Source organism: Eubalaena glacialis, chromosome 20 (assembly GCF_028564815.1).
Source record: "Eubalaena glacialis isolate mEubGla1 chromosome 20, mEubGla1.1.hap2.+ XY, whole genome shotgun sequence".
NCBI classification, from domain to species: domain Eukaryota; kingdom Metazoa; phylum Chordata; class Mammalia; order Artiodactyla; family Balaenidae; genus Eubalaena; species Eubalaena glacialis.
In genome coordinates this window covers 37,425,376-37,451,147 of record NC_083735.1, presented here as the reverse complement: position 1 = coordinate 37,451,147, position 25,772 = coordinate 37,425,376, and positions in this window count along the sequence as shown.

Sequence of the window (25,772 nt, the reverse complement as noted above, 5' to 3'; positions counted from 1 at the left end):
TTTAGAATAGGCTAAAGCCCGATAGCCTACATAGAGCATTTCAAATTTGAGGGACTTCGCTACATGTAGAACACTTTGTGAAGAAAAGTTGATTCAGGCAAGGGACCAGGGTAGAGCTAGACTCTCCTTTGACTTGTTAGAAATCAGAAGGCTTCAGGCTGATTGTTCACCGGCAAAGAAGACCTGATGGCACAAGCCTTGCTTTCCCTTATTAAAAGCCCTTAGTCATGCTGCCCTGAAGCTACCTAAATAACTCTATGCTTGATAGGCCTCTAGTCACTGTAGTTAGCCCTCTGGAACGAAAAGGAGTTTTCTCTAAAGAAGCACGGTGCTTCCATAGCATGGATGGGAGCTCATCCTGTTAGGCTCTAGAGCTAAAGGGAAACTTGACGTGAGTACTTGCCTCACGCTAAGGCCTGAAGAGCCCTGCTGAAGCGAAAGCGTGTTGCAGTTTCCATTAGCTAGTATTCGCAGTTCTGCTTTACTTTAACGTTTCTACGCTTTTCCAGACACTTTGGACCGTCGTGTGGGCACCCCATTGCCTACAAATACAGTGAGTACCAGCAGGTTCCACTGCCCTTCTAAGAAACATCCAGGCCGTAAGCCTTTCCAAGTCACTCTATGTATTCAGAGAGTAGGGCAATACACTGCACCCTTCTTTGGGAAAGCTAGATGTCCTCAGCACACCAACAGCTCCAGGGATTCTATTCTCTCACGTCCTACATGCCATGGAAGTCTGCCTCATTGTCCTCATTTGAGCTGCATTTAGAAACACAATCTGCTTCGCCTTTCTTCAAGGAAATCACACGCAAGGACCCCATACATAGAGTAAAAAGGAGGCTTGCATTCTTACTGCAACGAAACCACAGTTTTCGTGTTACCCTGCAGGATTTTAGAATAGGCTAAAGCCCGATAGCCTACATAGAGCATTTCAAACTTGAGGGACTTCGCTACATGTAGAACACTTTGTGAAGAAAAGTTGATTCAGGCAAGGGACCAGGGTAGAGCTAGAGTCTCTTTTGACTTGTTAGAAATCAGAAGGCTTCAGGCTGATTGTTCACCAGCAAAGAAGACCTCATGGCAAAAGCCTTGCTTTCCCTTATTAAAAGCTCTTAGTCATGCTGCGCTGAAGCTACCTAAATAACTCTATGTTTGATAGGCCTCTAGTCACTGTAGTTAGCCCTCTGGAACGAAAAGGAGTTTTCTCTAAAGAAGCACAGTGCTTCCATAGCATGGGTGGGAGCTCATCCTGTTAGGCTCTAGAGCTAAAGGGAAACTTGACGTGAGTACTTGCCTCACGCTAAGGCCTGAAGAGCACTGCTGAAGCGAAAGCATGTTGCAGTTTCCATTAGCTAGTATTCACAGTTCTGCTATACTTTAACGTTTCTACGCTTTTCCAGACACTTTGGACCCTCGTGTGGGCACCCCATTGCCTACAAATACAGTGAGTACCAGCAGGTTCCACTGCCCTTCTAAGAAACATCCAGGCCGTAAGCCTTTCCAAGTCACTCTATGTATTCAGAGAGTAGGGCAATACACTGCACCCTTCCTTGGGAAAGCTAGATGTCCTCAGCACACCAACAGCTCCAGGGATTCTGTTCTCTCATGTCCTGCATGCCAAGGAAATCTGCCTCATTGTCTTCATTTGACTGTACTTAGAATCACAATCTGCTTCGTCTTCCTTCCAGGAACTCACACTCAAGGATCCAATACCTACAGGAGAAAGGAGGCTTGCATTCCTTCTGCAACCAGAGCACCGTTGTTCCTGTTACCCTGCAGGATTTTAGCATAGGCTAAAGCCCGATAGCCTACATAGAGCATTTCAAATTTGAGGGAGTTCGCTACATGTAGAACACTATGTGAAGAAAAGTTGATTCAGGCAAGGGACCAGGGTAGAGCTAGAGTCTCTTTTGACTTGTTAGAAATCAGAAGGCTTCAGGCTGATTGTTCACTGACAAAGAAGACCTGATGGCACAAGCCTTGCTTTCCCTTATTAAAAGCTCTTAGTCATGCTGCCCTGAAGCTACCTAAATAACTCTATTTTTGATAGGCCTCTAGTCACTGCAGTTAGCCCTCTGGAACAAAAGGAGTTTTCTCTAAAGAAGCACGGTGCTTCCATAGCATGGGTGGGAGCTCATCCTGTTAGGCTCTAGAGCTAAAGGGAAACTTGACGTGAGTACTTGCCTCACGCTAAGGCCTGAAGAGCACTGCTGAAGCGAAAGCGTGTTGCAGTTTCCATTAGCTAGTATTCACAGTTCTGCTTTACTTTAACGTTTCTACGCTTTTCCAGACACTTTGGACCCTCGTGTGGGCACCCCATTGCCTACAAATACAGTGAGCACCAGCAGGTTCCACTGCCCTTCTAAGAAACATCCAGGCCGTAAGCCTTTCCAAGTCACTCTATGTATTCAGAGAGTAGGGCAATACACTGCACCCTTCCTTGGCAAAGCTAGATGTCCTCAGCACACCAACAGCTCCAGGGATTCTGTTCTCTCATGTCCTGCATGCCAAGGAAATCTGCCTCATTGTCTTCATTTGACTGCACTTAGAATCACAATCTGCTTCGTCTTCCTTCCAGGAACTCACACTCAAGGATCCAAAACCTACAGGAGAAAGGAGGCTTGCATTCCTTCTGAAACCAAAGCACAAATGTGCCTGTTACCCTGCAGGATTTTAGAATAGGCTAAAGCCCAATAGCCTACATAGAGCATTTCAAATTTGAGGGACTTCGCTACATGTAGAACACTTTGTGAAGAAAAGTTGATTCAGTCAAGGGACCAGGGCAGAGCTAGACTCTCTTTTGACTTGTTAGAAATCAGAAGGCTTCAGGCTGATTGTTCACCGGCAAAGAAGACCTGATGGCACAAGCCTTGCTTTCCCATATTAAAAGCCCTTAGTCATGCTGCCCTGAAGCTACCTAAATAACTCTATGTTTGATAGGCCTCTAGTCACTGTAGTTAGCCCTCTGGAACGAAAAGGAGTTTTCTCTAAAGAAGCACGGTGCTTCCATAGCATGGATGGGAGCTCATCCTGTTAGGCTCTAGAGCTAAAGGGAAACTTGACGTGAGTACTTGCCTCACGCTAAGGCCTGAAGAGCCCTGCTGAAGCGAAAGCGTGTTGCAGTTTCCATTAGCTCGTATTCACAGTTCTGCTTTACTTTAACGTTTCTATGCTTTTCCAGACACTTTGGACCCTCGTGTGGGCACCCCATTGCCTACAAATACAGTGAGTACCAGCAGGTTCCACTGCCCTTCTAAGAAACATCGAGGCCGTAAGCCTTTCCAAGTCACTCTATGTATTCAGAGAGTAGGGCAATACACTGCACCCTTCCTTGGGAAAGCTAGATGTCCTCAGCACATCAACAGCTCCAGGGATTCTGTTCTCTCACGTCTTGCATGCCAAGGAAATCTGCCTCATTGTCTTCATTTGACTGCACTTAGAATCACAATCTGCTTCGTCTTCCTTCCAGGAACTCACACTCAAGGATCCAATACCTACAGGAGAAAGGAGGCTTGCATTCCTTCTGCAACCAAAGCACCGTTATTCCTGTTACCCTGCAGGATTTTAGAATAGGCTAAAGCCCGATAGCCTACATAGAGCATTTCAAATTTGAGGGACTTCGCTTCATGTAGAACACTTTGTGAAGAAAAGTTGATTCAGGCAAGGGACCAGGGTAGAGCTAGAGTCTCTTTTGACTTGTTAGAAATCAGAAGGCTTCAGGCTGATTGTTCACTGACAAAGAAGACCTGATGGCACAAGCCTTGCTTTCCCTTATTAAAAGCTCTTAGTCATGCTGCCCTGAAGCTACCTAAATAACTCTATTTTTGACTGGCCTCTACTCACTGTAGTTAGCCCTCTCGAACAAAAAGCAGTTTTCTCTAAAGAAACACGGTGCTTCCATAGTATGGGTGGGAGCTCATCCTGTCAGGCTCTAGAGCTAAAGGGAAACTTGACGTGAGTACTTGCCTCACGCTAAGGCCTGAAGAGCCCGGCTGAAGCGAAAGCGTGTTGCAGTTTCCATTACCTCGTATTCGCAGTTCTGCTTTACTTTAACGTTTCTACACTTTTCCAGACACTTAGGACCCTCGTTTGGGCACCCCATTGCCTACAAATACAGTGAGTACCAGCACGTTCCAATGCCCTTCTAAGAAACATCCAGGCCGTAAGTCTTTCCAAGTCACTCTGCATTCAGAGAGTAGGGCAATACACTGCACCCTTCCTTGGGAAAGCTAGATGTCCTCAGCACACCAACAGCTCCAGGGATTCTGTTAGCTCACGTCCTACATGCCATGGAAGTCTGCCTCATTGTCCTCATTTGAGCTGCACTTAGAAACACAATCTGCTTCGTCTTCCTTCCAAGAACTCAGACTCAAGGATCCCATACCTACAGGAGAAAGGAGGCTTGCATTCCTTCTGCAACCAAAGCACAAATGGGCCTGTTACCCTGCAGGATTTTAGAATAGGCTAAAGCCCGATAGCCTACATAGAGCATTTCAAATTTGAGGGACTCCGCTACATGTAGAACACTTTGTGAAGAAAAGTTGATTCAGTCAAGGGACCAGGGCAGAGCTAGACTCTCTTTTGACTTGTTAGAAATCAGAAGGCTTCAGGCTGATTGTTCACCGGCAAAGAAGACCTGATGGCAAAAGCCTTGCTTTCCCTTATTAAAAGCCCTTAGTCATGCTGCCCTGAAGCTACCTAAATAACTCTATGTTTGATAGGCCTCTAGTCACTGTAGTTAGCCCTCTGGAACGAAAAGGAGTTTTCTCTAAAGAAGCACGGTGCTTCCATAGCATGGATGGGAGCTCATCCTGTTAGGCTCTAGAGCTAAAGGGAAACTTGACGTGAGTACTTGCCTCACGCTAAGGCCTGAAGAGCCCTGCTGAAGCGAAAGCGTGTTGCAGTTTCCATTAGCTCGTATTCACAGTTCTGCTTTACTTTAACGTTTCTATGCTTTTCCAGACACTTTGGACCCTCGTGTGGGCACCCCATTGCCTACAAATACAGTGAGTACCAGCAGGTTCCACTGCCCTTCTAAGAAACATCGAGGCCGTAAGCCTTTCCAAGTCACTCTATGTATTCAGAGAGTAGGGCAATACACTGCACCCTTCCTTGGGAAAGCTAGATGTCCTCAGCACATCAACAGCTCCAGGGATTCTGTTCTCTCAAGTCCTGCATGCCAAGGAAATCTGCCTCATTGTCTTCATTTGACTGCACTTAGAATCACAATCTGCTTCGTCTTCCTTCCAGGAACTCACACTCAAGGATCCAATACCTACAGGAGAAAGGAGGCTTGCATTCCTTCTGCAACCAAAGCACCGTTATTCCTGTTACCCTGCAGGATTTTAGAATAGGCTAAAGCCCGATAGCCTACATAGAGCATTTCAAATTTGAGGGACTTCGCTACATGTAGAACACTTTGTGAAGAAAAGTTGATTCAGGCAAGGGACCAGGGTAGAGCTAGAGTCTCTTTTCACTTGTTAGAAATCAGAAGGCTTCAGGCTGATTGTTCACTGGCAAAGAAGACCTGATGGCACAAGCCTTGCTTTCCCTTATTAAAAGCTCTTAGTCATGCTGCCCTGAAGCTACCTAAATAACTCTATTTTTGACTGGCCTCTACTCACTGTAGTTAGCCCTCTCGAACAAAAAGCAGTTTTCTCTAAAGAAACACGGTGCTTCCATAGTATGGGTGGGAGCTCATCCTGTCAGGCTCTAGAGCTAAAGGGAAACTTGACGTGAGTACTTGCCTCACGCTAAGGCCTGAAGAGCCCGGCTGAAGCGAAAGCGTGTTGCAGTTTCCATTACCTCGTATTCGCAGTTCTGCTTTACTTTAACTTTTCTACACTTTTCCAGACACTTAGGACCCTCGTTTCGGCACCCCATTGCCTACAAATACAGTGAGTACCAGCACGTTCCACTGCCCTTCTAAGAAACATCCAGGCCGTAAGTCTTTCCAAGTCACTCTGCATTCAGAGAGTAGGGCAATACACTGCACCCTTCCTCTGCAAAGCTAGATGTCCTCAGCACACCAACAGCTCCAGGGATTCTGTTCTCTCACGTCCTACATGCCATGGAAGTCTGCCTCATTGTCCTCATTTGAGCTGCACTTAGAAACACAATCTGCTTCGTCTTCCTTCCAAGAACTCAGACTCAAGGATCCCATACCTACAGGAGAAAGGAGGCTTGCATTCCTTCTGCAACCAAAGCACAAATGTGCCTGTTACCCTGCAGGATTTTAGAATAGGCTAAAGCCCGATAGCCTACATAGAGCATTTCAAAGTTGAGGGACTTCGCTACATGTAGAACACTTTGTGAAGAAAAGTTGATTCAGGCAAGGGACCAGGGCAGAGCTAGACTCTCCTTTGACTTGTTAGAAATCAGAAGGCTTCAGGCTGATTGTTCACCGGCAAAGAAGACCTGATGGCACAAGCCTTGCTTTCCCTTATTAAAAGCCCTTAGTCATGCTGCCCTGAAGCTACCTAAATAACTCTATGCTTGATAGGCCTCTAGTCACTGTAGTTAGCCCTCTGGAACGAAAAGGAGTTTTCTCTAAAGAAGCACGGTGCTTCCATAGCATGGATGGGAGCTCATCCTGTTAGGCTCTAGAGCTAAAGGGAAACTTGACGTGAGTACTTGCCTCACGCTAAGGCCTGAAGAGCCCTGCTGAAGCGAAAGCGTGTTGCAGTTTCCATTAGCTAGTATTCGCAGTTCTGCTTTACTTTAACGTTTCTACGCTTTTCCAGACACTTTGGACCGTCGTGTGGGCACCCCATTGCCTACAAATACAGTGAGTACCAGCAGGTTCCACTGCCCTTCTAAGAAACATCCAGGCCGTAAGCCTTTCCAAGTCACTCTATGTATTCAGAGAGTAGGGCAATACACTGCACCCTTCTTTGGGAAAGCTAGATGTCCTCAGCACACCAACAGCTCCAGGGATTCTATTCTCTCACGTCCTACATGCCATGGAAGTCTGCCTCATTGTCCTCATTTGAGCTGCATTTAGAAACACAATCTGCTTCGCCTTTCTTCAAGGAAATCACACGCAAGGACCCCATACATAGAGTAAAAAGGAGGCTTGCATTCCTACTGCAACGAAACCACAGTTTTCGTGTTACCCTGCAGGATTTTAGAATAGGCTAAAGCCCGATAGCCTACATAGAGCATTTCAAACTTGAGGGACTTCGCTACATGTAGAACACTTTGTGAAGAAAAGTTGATTCAGGCAAGGGACCAGGGTAGAGCTAGAGTCTCTTTTGACTTGTTAGAAATCAGAAGGCTTCAGGCTGTTCACCAGCAAAGAAGACCTCATGGCAAAAGCCTTGCTTTCCCTTATTAAAAGCTCTTAGTCATGCTGCCCTGAAGCTACCTAAATAACTCTATGTTTGATAGGCCTCTAGTCACTGTAGTTAGCCCTCTGGAACGAAAAGGAGTTTTCTCTAAAGAAGCACAGTGCTTCCATAGCATGGGTGGGAGCTCATCCTGTTAGGCTCTAGAGCTAAAGGGAAACTTGACGTGAGTACTTGCCTCACGCTAAGGCCTGAAGAGCACTGCTGAAGCGAAAGCGTGTTGCAGTTTCCATTAGCTAGTATTCACAGTTCTGCTATACTTTAACGTTTCTACGCTTTTCCAGACACTTTGGACCCTCGTGTGGGCACCCCATTGCCTACAAATACAGTGAGTACCAGCAGGTTCCACTGCCCTTCTAAGAAACATCCAGGCCGTAAGCCTTTCCAAGTCACTCTATGTATTCAGAGAGTAGGGCAATACACTGCACCCTTCCTTGGGAAAGCTAGATGTCCTCAGCACACCAACAGCTCCAGGGATTCTGTTCTCTCATGTCCTGCATGCCAAGGAAATCTGCCTCATTGTCTTCATTTGACTGTACTTAGAATCACAATCTGCTTCGTCTTCCTTCCAGGAACTCACACTCAAGGATCCAATACCTACAGGAGAAAGGAGGCTTGCATTCCTTCTGCAACCAGAGCACCGTTGTTCCTGTTACCCTGCAGGATTTTAGCATAGGCTAAAGCCCGATAGCCTACATAGAGCATTTCAAATTTGAGGGAGTTCGCTACATGTAGAACACTATGTGAAGAAAAGTTGATTCAGGCAAGGGACCAGGGTAGAGCTAGAGTCTCTTTTGACTTGTTAGAAATCAGAAGGCTTCAGGCTGATTGTTCACTGACAAAGAAGACCTGATGGCACAAGCCTTGCTTTCCCTTATTAAAAGCTCTTAGTCATGCTGCCCTGAAGCTACCTAAATAACTCTATTTTTGATAGGCCTCTAGTCACTGCAGTTAGCCCTCTGGAACAAAAGGAGTTTTCTCTAAAGAAGCACGGTGCTTCCATAGCATGGGTGGGAGCTCATCCTGTTAGGCTCTAGAGCTAAAGGGAAACTTGACGTGAGTACTTGCCTCACACTAAGGCCTGAAGAGCACTGCTGAAGCGAAAGCGTGTTGCAGTTTCCATTAGCTAGTATTCACAGTTCTGCTTTACTTTAACGTTTCTACGCTTTTCCAGACACTTTGGACCCTCGTGTGGGCACCCCATTGCCTACAAATACAGTGAGTACCAGCAGGTTCCACTGCCCTTCTAAGAAACATCCAGGCCGTAAGCCTTTCCAAGTCACTCTATGTATTCAGAGAGTAGGGCAATACACTGCACCCTTCCTTGGCAAAGCTAGATGTCCTCAGCACACCAACAGCTCCAGGGATTCTGTTCTCTCATGTCCTGCATGCCAAGGAAATCTGCCTCATTGTCTTCATTTGACTGCACTTAGAATCACAATCTGCTTCGTCTTCCTTCCAGGAACTCACACTCAAGGATCCAAAACCTACAGGAGAAAGGAGGCTTGCATTCCTTCTGAAACCAAAGCACAAATGTGCCTGTTACCCTGCAGGATTTTAGAATAGGCTAAAGCCCAATAGCCTACATAGAGCATTTCAAATTTGAGGGACTTCGCTACATGTAGAACACTTTGTGAAGAAAAGTTGATTCAGTCAAGGGACCAGGGCAGAGCTAGACTCTCTTTTGACTTGTTAGAAATCAGAAGGCTTCAGGCTGATTGTTCACCGGCAAAGAAGACCTGATGGCACAAGCCTTGCTTTCCCATATTAAAAGCCCTTAGTCATGCTGCCCTGAAGCTACCTAAATAACTCTATGTTTGATAGGCCTCTAGTCACTGTAGTTAGCCCTCTGGAACGAAAAGGAGTTTTCTCTAAAGAAGCACGGTGCTTCCATAGCATGGATGGGAGCTCATCCTGTTAGGCTCTAGAGCTAAAGGGAAACTTGACGTGAGTACTTGCCTCACGCTAAGGCCTGAAGAGCCCTGCTGAAGCGAAAGCGTGTTGCAGTTTCCATTAGCTCGTATTCACAGTTCTGCTTTACTTTAACGTTTCTATGCTTTTCCAGACACTTTGGACCCTCGTGTTGGCACCCCATTGCCTACAAATACAGTGAGTACCAGCAGGTTCCACTGCCCTTCTAAGAAACATCGAGGCCGTAAGCCTTTCCAAGTCACTCTATGTATTCAGAGAGTAGGGCAATACACTGCACCCTTCCTTGGGAAAGCTAGATGTCCTCAGCACATCAACAGCTCCAGGGATTCTGTTCTCTCACGTCTTGCATGCCAAGGAAATCTGCCTCATTGTCTTCATTTGACTGCACTTAGAATCACAATCTGCTTCGTCTTCCTTCCAGGAACTCACACTCAAGGATCCAATACCTACAGGAGAAAGGAGGCTTGCATTCCTTCTGCAACCAAAGCACCGTTATTCCTGTTACCCTGCAGGATTTTAGAATAGGCTAAAGCCCGATAGCCTACATAGAGCATTTCAAATTTGAGGGACTTCGCTTCATGTAGAACACTTTGTGAAGAAAAGTTGATTCAGGCAAGGGACCAGGGTAGAGCTAGAGTCTCTTTTGACTTGTTAGAAATCAGAAGGCTTCAGGCTGATTGTTCACTGACAAAGAAGACCTGATGGCACAAGCCTTGCTTTCCCTTATTAAAAGCTCTTAGTCATGCTGCCCTGAAGCTACCTAAATAACTCTATTTTTGACTGGCCTCTACTCACTGTAGTTAGCCCTCTCGAACAAAAAGCAGTTTTCTCTAAAGAAACACGGTGCTTCCATAGTATGGGTGGGAGCTCATCCTGTCAGGCTCTAGAGCTAAAGGGAAACTTGACGTGAGTACTTGCCTCACGCTAAGGCCTGAAGAGCCCGGCTGAAGCGAAAGCGTGTTGCAGTTTCCATTACCTCGTATTCGCAGTTCTGCTTTACTTTAACTTTTCTACACTTTTCCAGACACTTAGGACCCTCGTTTCGGCACCCCATTGCCTACAAATACAGTGAGTACCAGCACGTTCCACTGCCCTTCTAAAAAACATCCAGGCCGTAAGTCTTTCCAAGTCACTCTGCATTCAGAGAGTAGGGCAATACACTGCACCCTTCCTTGGGAAAGCTAGATGTCCTCAGCACACCAACAGCTCCAGGGATTCTGTTCTCTCACGTCCTACATGCCATGGAAGTCTGCCTCATTGTCCTCATTTGAGCTGCACTTAGAAACACAATCTGCTTCGTCTTCCTTCCAAGAACTCAGACTCAAGGATCCCATACCTACAGGAGAAAGGAGGCTTGCATTCCTTCTGCAACCAAAGCACAAATGTGCCTGTTACCCTGCAGGATTTTAGAATAGGCTAAAGCCCGATAGCCTACATAGAGCATTTCAAATTTGAGGGACTTCGCTACATGTAGAACACTTTGTGAAGAAAAGTTGATTCAGGTAAGGAACCAGGGTAGAGCTAGAGTCTCTTTTGACTTGTTAGAAATCAGAAGGCTTCAGGCTGATTGTTCACCGGCAAAGAAGACCTGATGGCACAAGCCTTGCTTTCCCTTATTAAAAGCCCTTAGTCATGCTGCCCTGAAGCTACCTAAATAACTCTATGCTTGATAGGCCTCTAGTCACTGTAGTTAGCCCTCTGGAACGAAAAGGAGTTTTCTCTAAAGAAGCACGGTGCTTCCATAGCATGGATGGGAGCTCATCCTGTTAGGCTCTAGAGCTAAAGGGAAACTTGACGTGAGTACTTGCCTCACGCTAAGGCCTGAAGAGCCCTGCTGAAGCGAAAGCGTGTTGCAGTTTCCATTAGCTAGTATTCGCAGTTCTGCTTTACTTTAACGTTTCTACGCTTTTCCAGACACTTTGGACCGTCGTGTGGGCACCCCATTGCCTACAAATACAGTGAGTACCAGCAGGTTCCACTGCCCTTCTAAGAAACATCCAGGCCGTAAGCCTTTCCAAGTCACTCTATGTATTCAGAGAGTAGGGCAATACACTGCACCCTTCTTTGGGAAAGCTAGATGTCCTCAGCACACCAACAGCTCCAGGGATTCTATTCTCTCACGTCCTACATGCCATGGAAGTCTGCCTCATTGTCCTCATTTGAGCTGCATTTAGAAACACAATCTGCTTCGCCTTTCTTCAAGGAAATCACACGCAAGGACCCCATACATAGAGTAAAAAGGAGGCTTGCATTCTTACTGCAACGAAACCACAGTTTTCGTGTTACCCTGCAGGATTTTAGAATAGGCTAAAGCCCGATAGCCTACATAGAGCATTTCAAACTTGAGGGACTTCGCTACATGTAGAACACTTTGTGAAGAAAAGTTGATTCAGGCAAGGGACCAGGGTAGAGCTAGAGTCTCTTTTGACTTGTTAGAAATCAGAAGGCTTCAGGCTGATTGTTCACCAGCAAAGAAGACCTCATGGCAAAAGCCTTGCTTTCCCTTATTAAAAGCTCTTAGTCATGCTGCCCTGAAGCTACCTAAATAACTCTATGTTTGATAGGCCTCTAGTCACTGTAGTTAGCCCTCTGGAACGAAAAGGAGTTTTCTCTAAAGAAGCACAGTGCTTCCATAGCATGGGTGGGAGCTCATCCTGTTAGGCTCTAGAGCTAAAGGGAAACTTGACGTGAGTACTTGCCTCACGCTAAGGCCTGAAGAGCACTGCTGAAGCGAAAGCATGTTGCAGTTTCCATTAGCTAGTATTCACAGTTCTGCTATACTTTAACGTTTCTACGCTTTTCCAGACACTTTGGACCCTCGTGTGGGCACCCCATTGCCTACAAATACAGTGAGTACCAGCAGGTTCCACTGCCCTTCTAAGAAACATCCAGGCCGTAAGCCTTTCCAAGTCACTCTATGTATTCAGAGAGTAGGGCAATACACTGCACCCTTCCTTGGGAAAGCTAGATGTCCTCAGCACACCAACAGCTCCAGGGATTCTGTTCTCTCATGTCCTGCATGCCAAGGAAATCTGCCTCATTGTCTTCATTTGACTGTACTTAGAATCACAATCTGCTTCGTCTTCCTTCCAGGAACTCACACTCAAGGATCCAATACCTACAGGAGAAAGGAGGCTTGCATTCCTTCTGCAACCAGAGCACCGTTGTTCCTGTTACCCTGCAGGATTTTAGCATAGGCTAAAGCCCGATAGCCTACATAGAGCATTTCAAATTTGAGGGAGTTCGCTACATGTAGAACACTATGTGAAGAAAAGTTGATTCAGGCAAGGGACCAGGGTAGAGCTAGAGTCTCTTTTGACTTGTTAGAAATCAGAAGGCTTCAGGCTGATTGTTCACTGACAAAGAAGACCTGATGGCACAAGCCTTGCTTTCCCTTATTAAAAGCTCTTAGTCATGCTGCCCTGAAGCTACCTAAATAACTCTATTTTTGATAGGCCTCTAGTCACTGCAGTTAGCCCTCTGGAACAAAAGGAGTTTTCTCTAAAGAAGCACGGTGCTTCCATAGCATGGGTGGGAGCTCATCCTGTTAGGCTCTAGAGCTAAAGGGAAACTTGACGTGAGTACTTGCCTCACGCTAAGGCCTGAAGAGCACTGCTGAAGCGAAAGCGTGTTGCAGTTTCCATTAGCTAGTATTCACAGTTCTGCTTTACTTTAACGTTTCTACGCTTTTCCAGACACTTTGGACCCTCGTGTGGGCACCCCATTGCCTACAAATACAGTGAGCACCAGCAGGTTCCACTGCCCTTCTAAGAAACATCCAGGCCGTAAGCCTTTCCAAGTCACTCTATGTATTCAGAGAGTAGGGCAATACACTGCACCCTTCCTTGGCAAAGCTAGATGTCCTCAGCACACCAACAGCTCCAGGGATTCTGTTCTCTCATGTCCTGCATGCCAAGGAAATCTGCCTCATTGTCTTCATTTGACTGCACTTAGAATCACAATCTGCTTCGTCTTCCTTCCAGGAACTCACACTCAAGGATCCAAAACCTACAGGAGAAAGGAGGCTTGCATTCCTTCTGAAACCAAAGCACAAATGTGCCTGTTACCCTGCAGGATTTTAGAATAGGCTAAAGCCCAATAGCCTACATAGAGCATTTCAAATTTGAGGGACTTCGCTACATGTAGAACACTTTGTGAAGAAAAGTTGATTCAGTCAAGGGACCAGGGCAGAGCTAGACTCTCTTTTGACTTGTTAGAAATCAGAAGGCTTCAGGCTGATTGTTCACCGGCAAAGAAGACCTGATGGCACAAGCCTTGCTTTCCCATATTAAAAGCCCTTAGTCATGCTGCCCTGAAGCTACCTAAATAACTCTATGTTTGATAGGCCTCTAGTCACTGTAGTTAGCCCTCTGGAACGAAAAGGAGTTTTCTCTAAAGAAGCACGGTGCTTCCATAGCATGGATGGGAGCTCATCCTGTTAGGCTCTAGAGCTAAAGGGAAACTTGACGTGAGTACTTGCCTCACGCTAAGGCCTGAAGAGCCCTGCTGAAGCGAAAGCGTGTTGCAGTTTCCATTAGCTCGTATTCACAGTTCTGCTTTACTTTAACGTTTCTATGCTTTTCCAGACACTTTGGACCCTCGTGTGGGCACCCCATTGCCTACAAATACAGTGAGTACCAGCAGGTTCCACTGCCCTTCTAAGAAACATCGAGGCCGTAAGCCTTTCCAAGTCACTCTATGTATTCAGAGAGTAGGGCAATACACTGCACCCTTCCTTGGGAAAGCTAGATGTCCTCAGCACATCAACAGCTCCAGGGATTCTGTTCTCTCACGTCTTGCATGCCAAGGAAATCTGCCTCATTGTCTTCATTTGACTGCACTTAGAATCACAATCTGCTTCGTCTTCCTTCCAGGAACTCACACTCAAGGATCCAATACCTACAGGAGAAAGGAGGCTTGCATTCCTTCTGCAACCAAAGCACCGTTATTCCTGTTACCCTGCAGGATTTTAGAATAGGCTAAAGCCCGATAGCCTACATAGAGCATTTCAAATTTGAGGGACTTCGCTTCATGTAGAACACTTTGTGAAGAAAAGTTGATTCAGGCAAGGGACCAGGGTAGAGCTAGAGTCTCTTTTGACTTGTTAGAAATCAGAAGGCTTCAGGCTGATTGTTCACTGACAAAGAAGACCTGATGGCACAAGCCTTGCTTTCCCTTATTAAAAGCTCTTAGTCATGCTGCCCTGAAGCTACCTAAATAACTCTATTTTTGACTGGCCTCTACTCACTGTAGTTAGCCCTCTCGAACAAAAAGCAGTTTTCTCTAAAGAAACACGGTGCTTCCATAGTATGGGTGGGAGCTCATCCTGTCAGGCTCTAGAGCTAAAGGGAAACTTGACGTGAGTACTTGCCTCACGCTAAGGCCTGAAGAGCCCGGCTGAAGCGAAAGCGTGTTGCAGTTTCCATTACCTCGTATTCGCAGTTCTGCTTTACTTTAACGTTTCTACACTTTTCCAGACACTTAGGACCCTCGTTTGGGCACCCCATTGCCTACAAATACAGTGAGTACCAGCACGTTCCAATGCCCTTCTAAGAAACATCCAGGCCGTAAGTCTTTCCAAGTCACTCTGCATTCAGAGAGTAGGGCAATACACTGCACCCTTCCTTGGGAAAGCTAGATGTCCTCAGCACACCAACAGCTCCAGGGATTCTGTTCTCTCACGTCCTACATGCCATGGAAGTCTGCCTCATTGTCCTCATTTGAGCTGCACTTAGAAACACAATCTGCTTCGTCTTCCTTCCAAGAACTCAGACTCAAGGATCCCATACCTACAGGAGAAAGGAGGCTTGCATTCCTTCTGCAACCAAAGCACAAATGGGCCTGTTACCCTGCAGGATTTTAGAATAGGCTAAAGCCCGATAGCCTACATAGAGCATTTCAAATTTGAGGGACTCCGCTACATGTAGAACACTTTGTGAAGAAAAGTTGATTCAGTCAAGGGACCAGGGCAGAGCTAGACTCTCTTTTGACTTGTTAGAAATCAGAAGGCTTCAGGCTGATTGTTCACCGGCAAAGAAGACCTGATGGCAAAAGCCTTGCTTTCCCTTATTAAAAGCCCTTAGTCATGCTGCCCTGAAGCTACCTAAATAACTCTATGTTTGATAGGCCTCTAGTCACTGTAGTTAGCCCTCTGGAACGAAAAGGAGTTTTCTCTAAAGAAGCACGGTGCTTCCATAGCATGGATGGGAGCTCATCCTGTTAGGCTCTAGAGCTAAAGGGAAACTTGACGTGAGTACTTGCCTCACGCTAAGGCCTGAAGAGCCCTGCTGAAGCGAAAGCGTGTTGCAGTTTCCATTAGCTCGTATTCACAGTTCTGCTTTACTTTAACGTTTCTATGCTTTTCCAGACACTTTGGACCCTCGTGTGGGCACCCCATTGCCTACAAATACAGTGAGTACCAGCAGGTTCCACTGCCCTTCTAAGAAACATCCAGGCCGTAAGCCTTTCCAAGTCACTCTATGTATTCAGAGAGTAGGGCAATACACTGCACCCTTCCTTGGCAAAGCTAGATGTCCTCAGCACACCAACAGCTCCAGGGATTCTGTTCTCTCATGTCCTGCATGCCAAGGAAATCTGCCTCATTGTCTTCATTTGACTGCACTTAGAATCACAATCTGCTTCGTCTTCCTTCCAGGAACTCACACTCAAGGATCCAAAACCTACAGGAGAAAGGAGGCTTGCATTCCTTCTGAAACCAAAGCACAAATGTGCCTGTTACCCTGCAGGATTTTAGAATAGGCTAAAGCCCAATAGCCTACATAGAGCATTTCAAATTTGAGGGACTTCGCTACATGTAGAACACTTTGTGAAGAAAAGTTGATTCAGTCAAGGGACCAGGGCAGAGCTAGACTCTCTTTTGACTTGTTAGAAATCAGAAGGCTTCAGGCTGATTGTTCACCGGCAAAGAAGACCTGATGGCACAAGCCTTGCTTTCCCATATTAAAAGCCCTTAGTCATGCTGCCCTGAAGCTACCTAAATAACTCTATGTTTGATAGGCCTCTAGTCACTGTAGTTAGCCCTCTGGAACGAAAAGGAGTTTTCTCTAAAGAAGCACGGTGCTTCCATAGCATGGATGGGAGCTCATCCTGTTAGGCTCTAGAGCTAAAGGGAAACTTGACGTGAGTACTTGCCTCACGCTAAGGCCTGAAGAGCCCTGCTGAAGCGAAAGCGTGTTGCAGTTTCCATTAGCTCGTATTCACAGTTCTGCTTTACTTTAACGTTTCTATGCTTTTCCAGACACTTTGGACCCTCGTGTTGGCACCCCATTGCCTACAAATACAGTGAGTACCAGCAGGTTCCACTGCCCTTCTAAGAAACATCGAGGCCGTAAGCCTTTCCAAGTCACTCTATGTATTCAGAGAGTAGGGCAATACACTGCACCCTTCCTTGGGAAAGCTAGATGTCCTCAGCACATCAACAGCTCCAGGGATTCTGTTCTCTCACGTCTTGCATGCCAAGGAAATCTGCCTCATTGTCTTCATTTGACTGCACTTAGAATCACAATCTGCTTCGTCTTCCTTCCAGGAACTCACACTCAAGGATCCAATACCTACAGGAGAAAGGAGGCTTGCATTCCTTCTGCAACCAAAGCACCGTTATTCCTGTTACCCTGCAGGATTTTAGAATAGGCTAAAGCCCGATAGCCTACATAGAGCATTTCAAATTTGAGGGACTTCGCTTCATGTAGAACACTTTGTGAAGAAAAGTTGATTCAGGCAAGGGACCAGGGTAGAGCTAGAGTCTCTTTTGACTTGTTAGAAATCAGAAGGCTTCAGGCTGATTGTTCACTGACAAAGAAGACCTGATGGCACAAGCCTTGCTTTCCCTTATTAAAAGCTCTTAGTCATGCTGCCCTGAAGCTACCTAAATAACTCTATTTTTGACTGGCCTCTACTCACTGTAGTTAGCCCTCTCGAACAAAAAGCAGTTTTCTCTAAAGAAACACGGTGCTTCCATAGTATGGGTGGGAGCTCATCCTGTCAGGCTCTAGAGCTAAAGGGAAACTTGACGTGAGTACTTGCCTCACGCTAAGGCCTGAAGAGCCCGGCTGAAGCGAAAGCGTGTTGCAGTTTCCATTACCTCGTATTCGCAGTTCTGCTTTACTTTAACTTTTCTACACTTTTCCAGACACTTAGGACCCTCGTTTCGGCACCCCATTGCCTACAAATACAGTGAGTACCAGCACGTTCCACTGCCCTTCTAAAAAACATCCAGGCCGTAAGTCTTTCCAAGTCACTCTGCATTCAGAGAGTAGGGCAATACACTGCACCCTTCCTTGGGAAAGCTAGATGTCCTCAGCACACCAACAGCTCCAGGGATTCTGTTCTCTCACGTCCTACATGCCATGGAAGTCTGCCTCATTGTCCTCATTTGAGCTGCACTTAGAAACACAATCTGCTTCGTCTTCCTTCCAAGAACTCAGACTCAAGGATCCCATACCTACAGGAGAAAGGAGGCTTGCATTCCTTCTGCAACCAAAGCACAAATGTGCCTGTTACCCTGCAGGATTTTAGAATAGGCTAAAGCCCGATAGCCTACATAGAGCATTTCAAATTTGAGGGACTTCGCTACATGTAGAACACTTTGTGAAGAAAAGTTGATTCAGGTAAGGAACCAGGGTAGAGCTAGAGTCTCTTTTGACTTGTTAGAAATCAGAAGGCTTCAGGCTGATTGTTCACCGGCAAAGAAGACCTGATGGCACAAGCCTTGCTTTCCCTTATTAAAAGCCCTTAGTCATGCTGCCCTGAAGCTACCTAAATAACTCTATGCTTGATAGGCCTCTAGTCACTGTAGTTAGCCCTCTGGAACGAAAAGGAGTTTTCTCTAAAGAAGCACGGTGCTTCCATAGCATGGATGGGAGCTCATCCTGTTAGGCTCTAGAGCTAAAGGGAAACTTGACGTGAGTACTTGCCTCACGCTAAGGCCTGAAGAGCCCTGCTGAAGCGAAAGCGTGTTGCAGTTTCCATTAGCTAGTATTCGCAGTTCTGCTTTACTTTAACGTTTCTACGCTTTTCCAGACACTTTGGACCGTCGTGTGGGCACCCCATTGCCTACAAATACAGTGAGTACCAGCAGGTTCCACTGCCCTTCTAAGAAACATCCAGGCCGTAAGCCTTTCCAAGTCACTCTATGTATTCAGAGAGTAGGGCAATACACTGCACCCTTCTTTGGGAAAGCTAGATGTCCTCAGCACACCAACAGCTCCAGGGATTCTATTCTCTCACGTCCTACATGCCATGGAAGTCTGCCTCATTGTCCTCATTTGAGCTGCATTTAGAAACACAATCTGCTTCGCCTTTCTTCAAGGAAATCACACGCAAGGACCCCATACATAGAGTAAAAAGGAGGCTTGCATTCTTACTGCAACGAAACCACAGTTTTCGTGTTACCCTGCAGGATTTTAGAATAGGCTAAAGCCCGATAGCCTACATAGAGCATTTCAAACTTGAGGGACTTCGCTACATGTAGAACACTTTGTGAAGAAAAGTTGATTCAGGCAAGGGACCAGGGTAGAGCTAGAGTCTCTTTTGACTTGTTAGAAATCAGAAGGCTTCAGGCTGATTGTTCACCAGCAAAGAAGACCTCATGGCAAAAGCCTTGCTTTCCCTTATTAAAAGCTCTTAGTCATGCTGCCCTGAAGCTACCTAAATAACTCTATGTTTGATAGGCCTCTAGTCACTGTAGTTAGCCCTCTGGAACGAAAAGGAGTTTTCTCTAAAGAAGCACAGTGCTTCCATAGCATGGGTGGGAGCTCATCCTGTTAGGCTCTAGAGCTAAAGGGAAACTTGACGTGAGTACTTGCCTCACGCTAAGGCCTGAAGAGCACTGCTGAAGCGAAAGCATGTTGCAGTTTCCATTAGCTAGTATTCACAGTTCTGCTATACTTTAACGTTTCTACGCTTTTCCAGACACTTTGGACCCTCGTGTGGGCACCCCATTGCCTACAAATACAGTGAGTACCAGCAGGTTCCACTGCCCTTCTAAGAAACATCCAGGCCGTAAGCCTTTCCAAGTCACTCTATGTATTCAGAGAGTAGGGCAATACACTGCACCCTTCCTTGGGAAAGCTAGATGTCCTCAGCACACCAACAGCTCCAGGGATTCTGTTCTCTCATGTCCTGCATGCCAAGGAAATCTGCCTCATTGTCTTCATTTGACTGTACTTAGAATCACAATCTGCTTCGTCTTCCTTCCAGGAACTCACACTCAAGGATCCAATACCTACAGGAGAAAGGAGGCTTGCATTCCTTCTGCAACCAGAGCACCGTTGTTCCTGTTACCCTGCAGGATTTTAGCATAGGCTAAAGCCCGATAGCCTACATAGAGCATTTCAAATTTGAGGGAGTTCGCTACATGTAGAACACTATGTGAAGAAAAGTTGATTCAGGCAAGGGACCAGGGTAGAGCTAGAGTCTCTTTTGACTTGTTAGAAATCAGAAGGCTTCAGGCTGATTGTTCACTGACAAAGAAGACCTGATGGCACAAGCCTTGCTTTCCCTTATTAAAAGCTCTTAGTCATGCTGCCCTGAAGCTACCTAAATAACTCTATTTTTGATAGGCCTCTAGTCACTGCAGTTAGCCCTCTGGAACAAAAGGAGTTTTCTCTAAAGAAGCACGGTGCTTCCATAGCATGGGTGGGAGCTCATCCTGTCAGGCTCTAGAGCTAAAGGGAAACTTGACGTGAGTACTTGCCTCACGCTAAGGCCTGAAGAGCCCGGCTGAAGCGAAAGCGTGTTGCAGTTTCCATTACCTCGTATTCGCAGTTCTGCTTTACTTTAACGTTTCTACACTTTTCCAGACACTTAGGACCCTCGTTTGGGCACCCCATTGCCTACAAATACAGTGAGTACCAGCACGTTCCAATGCCCTTCTAAGAAACATCCAGGCCGTAAGTCTTTCCAAGTCACTCTGCATTCAGAGAGTAGGGCAATACACTGCACCCTTCCTTGGGAAAGCTAGATGTCCTCAGCACACCAACAGCTCCAGGGATTCTGTTCTCTCACGTCCTACATGCCATGGAAGTCTGCCTCATTGTCCTCATTTGAGCTGCACTTAGAAACACAATCTGCTTCGTCTTCCTTCCAAGAACTCAGACTCAAGGATCCCATACCTACAGGAGAAAGGAGGCTTGCATTCCTTCTGCAACCAAAGCACAAATGGGCCTGTTACCCTGCAGGATTTTAGAATAGGCTAAAGCCCGATAGCCTACATAGAGCATTTCAAATTTGAGGGACTCCGCTACATGTAGAACACTTTGTGAAGAAAAGTTGATTCAGTCAAGGGACCAGGGCAGAGCTAGACTCTCTTTTGACTTGTTAGAAATCAGAAGGCTTCAGGCTGATTGTTCACCGGCAAAGAAGACCTGATGGCAAAAGCCTTGCTTTCCCTTATTAAAAGCCCTTAGTCATGCTGCCCTGAAGCTACCTAAATAACTCTATGTTTGATAGGCCTCTAGTCACTGTAGTTAGCCCTCTGGAACGAAAAGGAGTTTTCTCTAAAGAAGCACGGTGCTTCCATAGCATGGATGGGAGCTCATCCTGTTAGGCTCTAGAGCTAAAGGGAAACTTGACGTGAGTACTTGCCTCACGCTAAGGCCTGAAGAGCCCTGCTGAAGCGAAAGCGTGTTGCAGTTTCCATTAGCTCGTATTCACAGTTCTGCTTTACTTTAACGTTTCTATGCTTTTCCAGACACTTTGGACCCTCGTGTGGGCACCCCATTGCCTACAAATACAGTGAGTACCAGCAGGTTCCACTGCCCTTCTAAGAAACATCGAGGCCGTAAGCCTTTCCAAGTCACTCTATGTATTCAGAGAGTAGGGCAATACACTGCACCCTTCCTTGGGAAAGCTAGATGTCCTCAGCACATCAACAGCTCCAGGGATTCTGTTCTCTCAAGTCCTGCATGCCAAGGAAATCTGCCTCATTGTCTTCATTTGACTGCACTTAGAATCACAATCTGCTTCGTCTTCCTTCCAGGAACTCACACTCAAGGATCCAATACCTACAGGAGAAAGGAGGCTTGCATTCCTTCTGCAACCAAAGCACCGTTATTCCTGTTACCCTGCAGGATTTTAGAATAGGCTAAAGCCCGATAGCCTACATAGAGCATTTCAAATTTGAGGGACTTCGCTACATGTAGAACACTTTGTGAAGAAAAGTTGATTCAGGCAAGGGACCAGGGTAGAGCTAGAGTCTCTTTTCACTTGTTAGAAATCAGAAGGCTTCAGGCTGATTGTTCACTGGCAAAGAAGACCTGATGGCACAAGCCTTGCTTTCCCTTATTAAAAGCTCTTAGTCATGCTGCCCTGAAGCTACCTAAATAACTCTATTTTTGACTGGCCTCTACTCACTGTAGTTAGCCCTCTCGAACAAAAAGCAGTTTTCTCTAAAGAAACACGGTGCTTCCATAGTATGGGTGGGAGCTCATCCTGTCAGGCTCTAGAGCTAAAGGGAAACTTGACGTGAGTACTTGCCTCACGCTAAGGCCTGAAGAGCCCGGCTGAAGCGAAAGCGTGTTGCAGTTTCCATTACCTCGTATTCGCAGTTCTGCTTTACTTTAACTTTTCTACACTTTTCCAGACACTTAGGACCCTCGTTTCGGCACCCCATTGCCTACAAATACAGTGAGTACCAGCACGTTCCACTGCCCTTCTAAGAAACATCCAGGCCGTAAGTCTTTCCAAGTCACTCTGCATTCAGAGAGTAGGGCAATACACTGCACCCTTCCTCTGCAAAGCTAGATGTCCTCAGCACACCAACAGCTCCAGGGATTCTGTTCTCTCACGTCCTACATGCCATGGAAGTCTGCCTCATTGTCCTCATTTGAGCTGCACTTAGAAACACAATCTGCTTCGTCTTCCTTCCAAGAACTCAGACTCAAGGATCCCATACCTACAGGAGAAAGGAGGCTTGCATTCCTTCTGCAACCAAAGCACAAATGTGCCTGTTACCCTGCAGGATTTTAGAATAGGCTAAAGCCCGATAGCCTACATAGAGCATTTCAAATTTGAGGGACTTCGCTACATGTAGAACACTTTGTGAAGAAAAGTTGATTCAGGCAAGGGACCAGGGCAGAGCTAGACTCTCCTTTGACTTGTTAGAAATCAGAAGGCTTCAGGCTGATTGTTCACCGGCAAAGAAGACCTGATGGCACAAGCCTTGCTTTCCCTTATTAAAAGCCCTTAGTCATGCTGCCCTGAAGCTACCTAAATAACTCTATGCTTGATAGGCCTCTAGTCACTGTAGTTAGCCCTCTGGAACGAAAAGGAGTTTTCTCTAAAGAAGCACGGTGCTTCCATAGCATGGATGGGAGCTCATCCTGTTAGGCTCTAGAGCTAAAGGGAAACTTGACGTGAGTACTTGCCTCACGCTAAGGCCTGAAGAGCCCTGCTGAAGCGAAAGCGTGTTGCAGTTTCCATTAGCTAGTATTCGCAGTTCTGCTTTACTTTAACGTTTCTACGCTTTTCCAGACACTTTGGACCGTCGTGTGGGCACCCCATTGCCTACAAATACAGTGAGTACCAGCAGGTTCCACTGCCCTTCTAAGAAACATCCAGGCCGTAAGCCTTTCCAAGTCACTCTATGTATTCAGAGAGTAGGGCAATACACTGCACCCTTCTTTGGGAAAGCTAGATGTCCTCAGCACACCAACAGCTCCAGGGATTCTATTCTCTCACGTCCTACATGCCATGGAAGTCTGCCTCATTGTCCTCATTTGAGCTGCATTTAGAAACACAATCTGCTTCGCCTTTCTTCAAGGAAATCACACGCAAGGACCCCATACATAGAGTAAAAAGGAGGCTTGCATTCCTACTGCAACGAAACCACAGTTTTCGTGTTACCCTGCAGGATTTTAGAATAGGCTAAAGCCCGATAGCCTACATAGAGCATTTCAAACTTGAGGGACTTCGCTACATGTAGAACACTTTGTGAAGAAAAGTTGATTCAGGCAAGGGACCAGGGTAGAGCTAGAGTCTCTTTTGACTTGTTAGAAATCAGAAGGCTTCAGGCTGTTCACCAGCAAAGAAGACCTCATGGCAAAAGCCTTGCTTTCCCTTATTAAAAGCTCTTAGTCATGCTGCCCTGAAGCTACCTAAATAACTCTATGTTTGATAGGCCTCTAGTCACTGTAGTTAGCCCTCTGGAACGAAAAGGAGTTTTCTCTAAAGAAGCACAGTGTTTCCATAGCATGGGTGGGAGCTCATCCTGTTAGGCTCTAGAGCTAAAGGGAAACTTGACGTGAGTACTTGCCTCACGCTAAGGCCTGAAGAGCACTGCTGAAGCGAAAGCGTGTTGCAGTTTCCATTAGCTAGTATTCACAGTTCTGCTATACTTTAACGTTTCTACGCTTTTCCAGACACTTTGGACCCTCGTGTGGGCACCCCATTGCCTACAAATACAGTGAGTACCAGCAGGTTCCACTGCCCTTCTAAGAAACATCCAGGCCGTAAGCCTTTCCAAGTCACTCTATGTATTCAGAGAGTAGGGCAATACACTGCACCCTTCCTTGGGAAAGCTAGATGTCCTCAGCACACCAACAGCTCCAGGGATTCTGTTCTCTCATGTCCTGCATGCCAAGGAAATCTGCCTCATTGTCTTCATTTGACTGTACTTAGAATCACAATCTGCTTCGTCTTCCTTCCAGGAACTCACACTCAAGGATCCAATACCTACAGGAGAAAGGAGGCTTGCATTCCTTCTGCAACCAGAGCACCGTTGTTCCTGTTACCCTGCAGGATTTTAGCATAGGCTAAAGCCCGATAGCCTACATAGAGCATTTCAAATTTGAGGGAGTTCGCTACATGTAGAACACTATGTGAAGAAAAGTTGATTCAGGCAAGGGACCAGGGTAGAGCTAGAGTCTCTTTTGACTTGTTAGAAATCAGAAGGCTTCAGGCTGATTGTTCACTGACAAAGAAGACCTGATGGCACAAGCCTTGCTTTCCCTTATTAAAAGCTCTTAGTCATGCTGCCCTGAAGCTACCTAAATAACTCTATTTTTGATAGGCCTCTAGTCACTGCAGTTAGCCCTCTGGAACAAAAGGAGTTTTCTCTAAAGAAGCACGGTGCTTCCATAGCATGGGTGGGAGCTCATCCTGTTAGGCTCTAGAGCTAAAGGGAAACTTGACGTGAGTACTTGCCTCACACTAAGGCCTGAAGAGCACTGCTGAAGCGAAAGCGTGTTGCAGTTTCCATTAGCTAGTATTCACAGTTCTGCTTTACTTTAACGTTTCTACGCTTTTCCAGACACTTTGGACCCTCGTGTGGGCACCCCATTGCCTACAAATACAGTGAGTACCAGCAGGTTCCACTGCCCTTCTAAGAAACATCCAGGCCGTAAGCCTTTCCAAGTCACTCTATGTATTCAGAGAGTAGGGCAATACACTGCACCCTTCCTTGGCAAAGCTAGATGTCCTCAGCACACCAACAGCTCCAGGGATTCTGTTCTCTCATGTCCTGCATGCCAAGGAAATCTGCCTCATTGTCTTCATTTGACTGCACTTAGAATCACAATCTGCTTCGTCTTCCTTCCAGGAACTCACACTCAAGGATCCAAAACCTACAGGAGAAAGGAGGCTTGCATTCCTTCTGAAACCAAAGCACAAATGTGCCTGTTACCCTGCAGGATTTTAGAATAGGCTAAAGCCCAATAGCCTACATAGAGCATTTCAAATTTGAGGGACTTCGCTACATGTAGAACACTTTGTGAAGAAAAGTTGATTCAGTCAAGGGACCAGGGCAGAGCTAGACTCTCTTTTGACTTGTTAGAAATCAGAAGGCTTCAGGCTGATTGTTCACCGGCAAAGAAGACCTGATGGCACAAGCCTTGCTTTCCCATATTAAAAGCCCTTAGTCATGCTGCCCTGAAGCTACCTAAATAACTCTATGTTTGATAGGCCTCTAGTCACTGTAGTTAGCCCTCTGGAACGAAAAGGAGTTTTCTCTAAAGAAGCACGGTGCTTCCATAGCATGGATGGGAGCTCATCCTGTTAGGCTCTAGAGCTAAAGGGAAACTTGACGTGAGTACTTGCCTCACGCTAAGGCCTGAAGAGCCCTGCTGAAGCGAAAGCGTGTTGCAGTTTCCATTAGCTCGTATTCACAGTTCTGCTTTACTTTAACGTTTCTATGCTTTTCCAGACACTTTGGACCCTCGTGTTGGCACCCCATTGCCTACAAATACAGTGAGTACCAGCAGGTTCCACTGCCCTTCTAAGAAACATCGAGGCCGTAAGCCTTTCCAAGTCACTCTATGTATTCAGAGAGTAGGGCAATACACTGCACCCTTCCTTGGGAAAGCTAGATGTCCTCAGCACATCAACAGCTCCAGGGATTCTGTTCTCTCACGTCTTGCATGCCAAGGAAATCTGCCTCATTGTCTTCATTTGACTGCACTTAGAATCACAATCTGCTTCGTCTTCCTTCCAGGAACTCACACTCAAGGATCCAATACCTACAGGAGAAAGGAGGCTTGC